This window comes from Armigeres subalbatus, unplaced genomic scaffold (genome assembly GCF_024139115.2).
Source record: "Armigeres subalbatus isolate Guangzhou_Male unplaced genomic scaffold, GZ_Asu_2 Contig503, whole genome shotgun sequence".
NCBI lineage: Eukaryota > Metazoa > Arthropoda > Insecta > Diptera > Culicidae > Armigeres > Armigeres subalbatus.
In genome coordinates this window covers 1-8517 of record NW_026943264.1, presented here as the reverse complement: position 1 = coordinate 8517, position 8517 = coordinate 1, and the positions used below count along the sequence as shown (strand labels likewise).

At 37.4% G+C, this 8517-nt stretch overlaps 1 long non-coding RNA gene across 1 annotated transcript; it reads right to left on the bottom strand.

Annotated features, from left to right (window-relative positions):
* Window positions 1-6339: 6339 nt before the first annotated feature.
* On the bottom strand, window positions 6340-7021 carry LOC134204278 (uncharacterized). The gene is made up of 3 exons (XR_009977818.1): window positions 6745-7021; window positions 6597-6662; window positions 6340-6415 (listed from the first exon to the last, which is right to left on the bottom strand). It is a non-coding gene; the product is annotated as an uncharacterized LOC134204278 (long non-coding RNA).
* Window positions 7022-8517: the final 1496 nt, after the last annotated feature.

The following is an 8517-nucleotide window of genomic DNA, read 5'->3' as shown; positions in this document are numbered from 1 at the left end:
GTTGAATAAACTTCAATTTGGTCTTAGCAGCGCGTTCATATTTTTCGAAACATTGAATGAAAAATCCAAAATTGATCCAAAACGTTATAAACAAAGAGTAGGGTATCCAATCATGGTTTGAACCAAATGGCGGGTTTCAGATGAGCCGTCAAAACAAAGTTGATTTATTTCATTAAAGGGGCATGTTAGAACTGCGATTTCTATTTTATATGGAAGCTTAGTTCATTATCTTTCTAAAAACATCCTGGGTGCACATAATTATGCTTAGTTTCATTGGAAAACTTAATAATTACATAACTTTGATTCGTACCATGGTTTGAACTACACTGTTCATGGTTTGAACTAAAATCGTACCATGGTTTGAACTACTGCAGCAGCCAGCAGCTCCTAAATATAATACTAATCACATGCATGAAACGCTGAGGAAATCTATAGAAAAGCAAATTTGTTTTACTATTCATCTTCTCGCATTAGATTAGTTACTCGAAACGAGTGAAAATCGTCTAAATTATCGATATGAAAATTGCGATTTTTCATATTGGAAATGTAAACAAAATGCTCCAGCTAGGCGCATGCAGCGCTCCTAGCGGACAGCAGCAGAACATGACTGCATTTACAAGTTCAAACCATGGTACGAATTTAGTTCAAACCATGATCAGTTTTTACCTTGTATAAATGTTACTATTTTAACAATTTAAAACTGTTTCCTCATTGTATGATGATGTCAATCGATTACAGACAAAAATAGCGTTCTTTTGATATATTGATCTCACTCCTGTGTCATAAAATGCGTCCTTTACGAGCTTTTTGAAATTATGCCACTGGTGGGGGGAATTTAGCGCGAATTCAGGACGTTTTGAAATCCCTTTATTTTATTACTTAATAAACAATATATACAAATGTTTAAATAAAATCTATCACTTCCAGTATACCTAAATATGCCATTCATACTGTTTTAGGTTTTTTTTCTGCCAATGAGATAGTAATTTCTACTGATTTCAAAATGGTTCAAACCATGATACGCTTTTCACTAGTTCAAACCATGATTGGATACCCTACCGTTATTTTCCGCATCACTAGTCGAGAACTGGACATAAAAAACCTTTTTTTATATGGAACTCTGCACGTTCTCAGGCGCTGGATTTTTGAGTTACTATATAGTAACTCATGATAAAAGGCCTTTGAGATATCAGCTTGATCTGCGGAGAACTCGACACAGTTGTTTCATAAGGGCCAATGTCGCAATGAACTCGAATGGAGAAAAATGGGTTCGAATGTTCCATGACATGTTTTCAATTATAATTCGAAAAGTAGATAGTATTTTAAATGTTAATAGTATGCATGAAATACATCAATATCTAATCATTGAAGCCACATATAAATAAAATTTGCTAAGGATTGATTTCGATTTGAAAATGTGATTGAAGAACTAGTCGTCCTTTTTTTCTAACAGTGTACACTTGCGCCCTTCAGAAATGCGCCATAATGTTTTTCACAACATCCTTTTCGCCCAAATTACAAGCCCGGCTGTCAACCTATTTGTCAATATCGCCTGTTTGCATCGCCCCGTTGTGTTTTCAAAGTACCGTTTAGCCCTTTTTGCTCACATGTGTTTTGATGCAAGAACGAAGTGTCATACACGCACAGCTGAAAGTATGCTCTTTTCGGCAGAAATACACTATTTTGCGGGAGAATGGGACTATCCACAAAAGGAGTAAAATTTGATGCATAAAAGGATAAGATTTACACACTTTTCCTGTTTTATGCATAAATGTTAATCATTTGTGAATAAAAGATAGTCATAATTGTGCATAATATTTATTGCATTTTATGTGTAGTCCCATTCTCCCACGAAAGAGCGTACATTAAAGTCATAATTGAATACTTTATAGTCAAAAGAGCATTCTTTAAAGTATTTTGTGTGTAAACTTTTTTAGCAGTGTAATGCAAAAATGAAACACAGTTTGGGGCTCATTCACAAATTACATAACGCTTTAAAAGGGTGGGTGGGTACACAATATTGCGTTACAAATCGTTACGGTTGGTCTAGGGGGTGGGTGGGTTTGTTCAATTCTGTTACGGGTAACATTTCTGATAATGAAATTATATAAGAAACGAAATTATTAATTAAATTCAATTTCGACTGTATTATTATGTACTATGTAGATAGTTAAGGTAGAGTTCACTGAAAATATTAATTTATATTTTTTGTGAAATTTTTGTAAGACGTTATGCGTCACAGACGGGGGTGGGTGGGTATAAAGGAAATGTTACAAACAAGTCACAGAGGGGTGGGTGGGGGCTCAAATCCGTGTTTTTTAGCGTTATGAAATTTGTGAATGAGCCCTAAGTCGTTTTGCTGCTGCCATGGAGAAAACGGGGCGCAATCGCACCAAGAAAAAATTCCAACGGAAATGTAATATCGCCCTTCTGTATTTTCTGTCAGCAAAAAAAACATTTTGTACCATTTTGAATATGCTACATTAGTACATTTCCAGGAGGTTCGATCTATGACATAAACTCGATTTGTTTACATTTGCGACTTCGGCCCTTATGAAACAACTATGTCGAACTATGGGGCAGTGCATAGGTTCATTATTTGACGTTTGAGCGGTGCCGAAATTCATTTAGAATGAATTCGATGTATGAAAAGGTGTTCAAACGTCAAAGTGTTCATTCGGCGCACTGCCCCATTGTCTAATATCCGGAACAAAGTTAGAACGCTTTTTATACCGAAGTTGGATTTTTCTTCAGATACAAGCAACTTTCCCAACTTCGGAAGTAGTGCGCTGGATTCCCCTAAAAATGCGCTAAACAACGCATCAATTAGTTTGACAGATAAAACTTCGGAAGAAAGTTCGGTTCGGAAGTCCCGACTTCCAAATTCTAAGTTGGTGCTACGCCGACAATATAGATAGTGGAATATATAGCAAGACAAAACTTTCAAAACGACTTATCTGCTTTTGTAAACAAAGATTCAAACGACAATTTGACGAATCTAGTAGCACTCCCACGCAAACCAACACCACCAATAGGTAGGTGAAGGTTTCCGCTACCTGTTGATGGTGTTGGTTTGCGTGGAATAGCTATCAGATTCGTCAAATCGTCGTTTGAATCTTTGTTTACAAAAGCAGATAAGTCGTTTTGATAATTGGGTCCTAAAGCCCTACCTTATTTATGGTTGCAAACGATAGTGCATCGGTCAAGAATACTTTAACCGATGTTATAAAAATTCTGGTAAAATTCTAAATCAGTAAAAATAATATTTTTGTGTTTAAGACATTTTAAGGCAAATTTTGGGCTGTGCAACATTTCAGAACGAATGAACCATCAGCCCAAAACGTCAGGCCCATATATTAACTGTCAAAGGTTGAGTCAAGTGCCCTGCGGTGTTTTGCTAGTGCGTTTGAATCCGTACGTCAAACAAGACCGAAAATGTCGAGGAAGCATTTTTCATCTATTTTATAATTTCAAATTAAACAATGTTCTTTTCGATTTTTGAGTCGAAAGAAAAACTGACACTTTCAGGATGATTACCTTCATCGTTCCCTGAAAGAAAATCGAATATCGATTCTTCATTTTAGGACCCAATTTTGTCTTGATAGGCACTATTGTAGATCCAGTTGAAAACCGAACTGAGCTCTCGCGACGATCGCATTTTTTCCCATTTCCGGGTGTCGCAACTACATCGCGAGTAGTGCATCATGCCATATGCCAATATAGGTTCCATTCACGATATTCATTATTTTTGAAAAGCATGGAACAAGCAATAGATAATCATTTATTGCACCGTCTTCAAATTCTACTAAAATTAAGATCTTTTTCAAAAAACAGCATTTCCCAGGTAACCATTAGCGTTTACTTCGCCTTTTCGGCTATATAGGGCTATTATAGATTCAGTATGAAGTTTGTTAGCTGTGTCAAACGCAACGCAAACGTATCCTATGTGTGGGGCTCCCCAATAAACAATTTAAGCTGAACAAGCTAGTTTTTTAGCTGAAAAAGCAACACGCTCTTCTTCAGTAGACTGGGCCCCAGATTAGTATGGGGAGAAAAAAATGTTGTCGAATTCACAGGCACCCCAGAATTGTGTCTTTGGGTGAGAAAATCAATCTCTGAAAATTTCAGCTCAATCGCTTGTTGCATAAGCTGGCGCATTTGATTTGAAGTTTGTATAGGATTTCCAGCCAAAATGTATAGGAAAATACACCTTCGTCACTCATTCGATCTTGGAAATTGGTTCTGATTGCTCGATTGACCTCAGAATTGCAAAACGGCAGTTGGTATGCTACATAGCAATTTCACAGAACATTGCATGATGATTAAATGAACTTTTATATAGTTTTCGGCTGATTTATTAGGAGCTGATTTGTGTATTTTTGGATTTTTTTATCGATTCGCATCAGCCGAAACCTATATAAAAGTTCATTTAATCATCATACAATGTTCTGTGAAATCAAGGGGTGGGTCGCTGAGCACAATTCAATTTGTGTTCATTTTATTTTTTGTGACGATTCGTGCCGCGGTGTGCCATAAATTGTGCCTCACCTTATGTGTGACAGGTTGTCATTTTGACAATCAGAAAATTCTGGCAACACTTTACTTTTTGGCGCGATGAAAAAATCAATCACAAACACGCGAATGCTTCGATTTGTGTTTTGTGTCGTTCGATGTGTTTTGGAGTTGGATGATGCTTTACCGGAATCCAGGACAGAGTTTGTATACTGGTGCTCTTCGGAAAAAGCTGGATCGGGAACATCAATGGGCTGGATTGCAGCAGCGATAATGGATTAGTTCCGGATGTCGAGAAAACGAACAATGTAGGTAGTTATTATGGCTTTTGTGTTGTTCTTTCGATCCGGAAGTAGCTCGTTATCGTGACTACAATCCAAGAGATTTAGAAATACGATACTGCTTTTCGCATCCGGAAGTTTCGGCTACCACTCCGATGGTGGGTTAACAATGTATAGTGGTTTAGAGTAAAGGAATAAAAAGTAGACATTGCAATCATACAAGCGATTCATTTTATGTTTTATCAATTCACACAATTTATGTGGCCCAGCCCCTCCTTAGTCAAGCGGTAAAATGCGCGGCTTCAAAGCAAGACCATGCTGAGGGTGGCTGGGTTGGATTCCCGGTGCCGGTCCAGGCAATTTTTGGTTTGGATTGTCTCGACTACGCTGGGCATAAAGTATCATCGTGTTAACCACATGAAATGAATATTTGCCACCAAAAAACGGTTATACGGTGTGATATTACTGTACGAAAACATTAATTGTACGGACAGAAAATAGTAAAAGCTTGGGCTGACTGTCGTCAGCTGCTGCTGCGGCTGCCGTGATTTTGTTTTTCTGTTATTGCATGGAAGAACGAATGATAAAAAGAAATGTCAATTTTTCCCCTCTTTAGTTTGAGAATAAGTCAAAACAAGTTTTGGCAAGGTTGCCGGTATTTTAAGTGCTGATCATTCAAATGTCAAAAGTGTGCCAAGTGTGCCACACTTGTGACCCATAACATGCAAATGTGTGCTTGGCACATTGTGCTCAGCGTCCCACCCCTTGTGTGAAATTGTTCTGCAGCATACCAACTGCCGTTTTTGCAGTTCTGAGGTCAATCGAGCAATCAGAACCAATTTCCAGATCGAATGAGTGACGGAGGTGTATTTTCCTATACATTTTGGCTGAAATCCCCATACAAACTTCAAATCAAATGCGCCAGCTTATGCAGCAAGCGATTGAGCTGAAATTTTCAGAGATTGATTCTCTCACCCAAAGACACAATCCTGGGGGGTGCCCCGTGGAATTAGACAACTTTTTGTTTCCTGGGCCAGTCTATTCTTCAGCTTCCAATGTTTGTTGGGTCTTTATAGTCGCATATAAGCGGCTTATGCTTATGGTTACCTGGGTTGTTACGCGTTACGCATACACAGAAAGAAAATTCGTTATTGAAATTAAAAACCATTGGTAAAATTAAAAAGTTGCGTTGGTTCTTCTTTTTCGTAGAGAGTTCCACATGTTCAAAATAAAGTACACCAACTTTTGTAATAATCATGGCTTTAAAAGTTCCACAACGCTCTAAAATTAAAAGTTTGAACATTCAAAACTAAAATTGTAGAACTGTCAAATGAAAAAAGTTTACAGTATAAAAAATATAGTGAAATATTTTCAATCAGAATCATGATTTTCAATTTCTAATTAGAAGAACCCCCAACCCGGGCGCGCTCCAATCATCTTTCCAATTGAAATTAAAATAAACAAATTACAAGGAATGGCTTTCACTTTTTTATTTTGAGCTTTTTTCTTCATTTATCTCCCGAAACACGGTGGCCACTTTTTAAACGTCAACCTGAGAACAAAGCCTCTGGCCAGAAGGGGTGTGCAACATAGTCTTCTGAGGACATTACGCCATGAATTTCCTAAAAATAGAACGAAAATCTTGCATGAATATTGAGTAGCATAAATATTATAAGCCTGGTGCCCCAGCCCCGGTACATCAATCTTTAATTTTGCTCACGACTTTGAAGTACTGGAGCGGGGAACTGTTTTTGATCATTGAGCCTTGTGAACTCCAGCATCAACCTTTTCATATTGACCTACCTTCATCTTTATATAAGTGCGCCGTATTTTTGCCGGATCCGGGACCATGGGTGATAAAAACATTTGCTGAAAAACAAATAAAAACACATCAGAACTCTCGAACAGGCTATTCTCTAGCACTTTCTCATGAACGGTTTTTGAGACTTACCTACAATCGGGTGGCAAAAGTTTTTTTTAACCAACATCCAGTAGATGGCCGTTTACTTTTTTGGTTCCAGCAGTATCTGAAATAGCTACACAGCAACAGAAATCGACGGATACTTAGTCGAGGCTAAAAAACTTTATCTCGACCAACTGGTTGCCACCTGCAGTCTGATGGCTCAGCTGTAACGACTACACACAAAAAAATAACGTTGTTTTCTCTTTCCATCATTCGGTGTCACAGCACCGGCTATGTGTTTACGTAAGGTGATTTAACATTTCTTGAACTTCTGTGACGAAAGCGCGTACTTCTAATTTTACACACAGCCTCGAAACAAAATAACTTTACATAAAATACAAACATTTTACGGAGACGATTTTTACTCTCATTTTAAAGAAAATAAGCCGCTTTTCAGATAAGCGCATTACATTTGATTGCAAAGTTTTATTTTTTCTGTGTAGGGATGGGGTGGTTCTGAAATTTGTTACGGATTGTTACGAGGGGGTGGGGGTTTATTAAAAACAACATTTTACGCGTTACGTAATATTTGAACAGCCCTTAGCGTCTTTTTCATTTGTATACACTCTGGAAATTTTTAAACTAAATAGATTTAAAGTCATGCTAATTGACTATTCGCCTTGGTTGACCCCAACTTCGTTTAAATGTCAACAAATCTGACTTAGTATAACTTTGACTTATACGAACCATAGTATAAGTTATCGAAAAACCAAAATAACATAGCAACTTCTGGCGCCTCCAGTTGAAACATTTCAATTTTGTTTCGTTTTTTATTAATATGAATGACGAAAAACAATTGTAGACACCATTTATTATTTGCTTATTCAAAAATTTGTTTATATTTTTTCCTGATTCTTAATGCATAGACGTTATATTGTTTGTATATAAACTACATAGTTGGGTTACGTTGGATGAGTGCTTCCTAATCCTTGGTATGGAAAAAGGCAGTGACCTGGAACAGTGACCTTTCGTCTGGATTTGCTGAATGGTCCCCGAAGATATAGTTGCCCATTAGCCGGGCCCTGGTGTTTGTAGGTAATAAATAAGTTGGACCAGCTGGCCATGAATCAGCAGGTCCTGTTTAAGTAATCTGCAAGTGTGAATTGCCGCTTGCCATCGCTTTGTTTCTGCCTTCCGAATTTCAGTATCAAGCAAACACTATTTGATGTTGGGGAAAACTTGAATCATATGCTGCATTCTGGCGCTCATGCAGATCCGGTGGTATGATCCGTTCTCAGGTGACTGACGGTGGTGGCTGCCAATAAGTTGAAGTGCTAAAAAATCCGTACATCCAGGGCGTGGAAGTGCAAAAGTCGTGCAGCTCGCGTGACATTCCCTACAGCATGTCAGCTGTGTCCATGAACAAGAAAAACTTTGTCCAGAAACACCAAAGTTTTGGCCGACTGAAACGTGATCGCTCTGATGATCACCAGTGCGGAATAAGTTATGCTGCAAAATAAGAAATATATCAAAATATTTATAACGACTGAGTTCATCTTAATTAAATATATACTTACATTTTTAACTGCAACATTAAGTGGCTCAGTTACAATAACTAAAATAATAATGAAAATTTTCGCTCTTTTACCAAACTGGTTATGCTGTTGAATTGCGGTGCCATCTTGTTCAACATAATCAATACAAGAAGTAAATAAATCAACGCTATACTATCATAGTATACATTATTATTATCCGTAGTATACTATTTAAACTATGATTCGTATAACTTTCAAAAATTCCAAAAATGTATAACTTTAAATC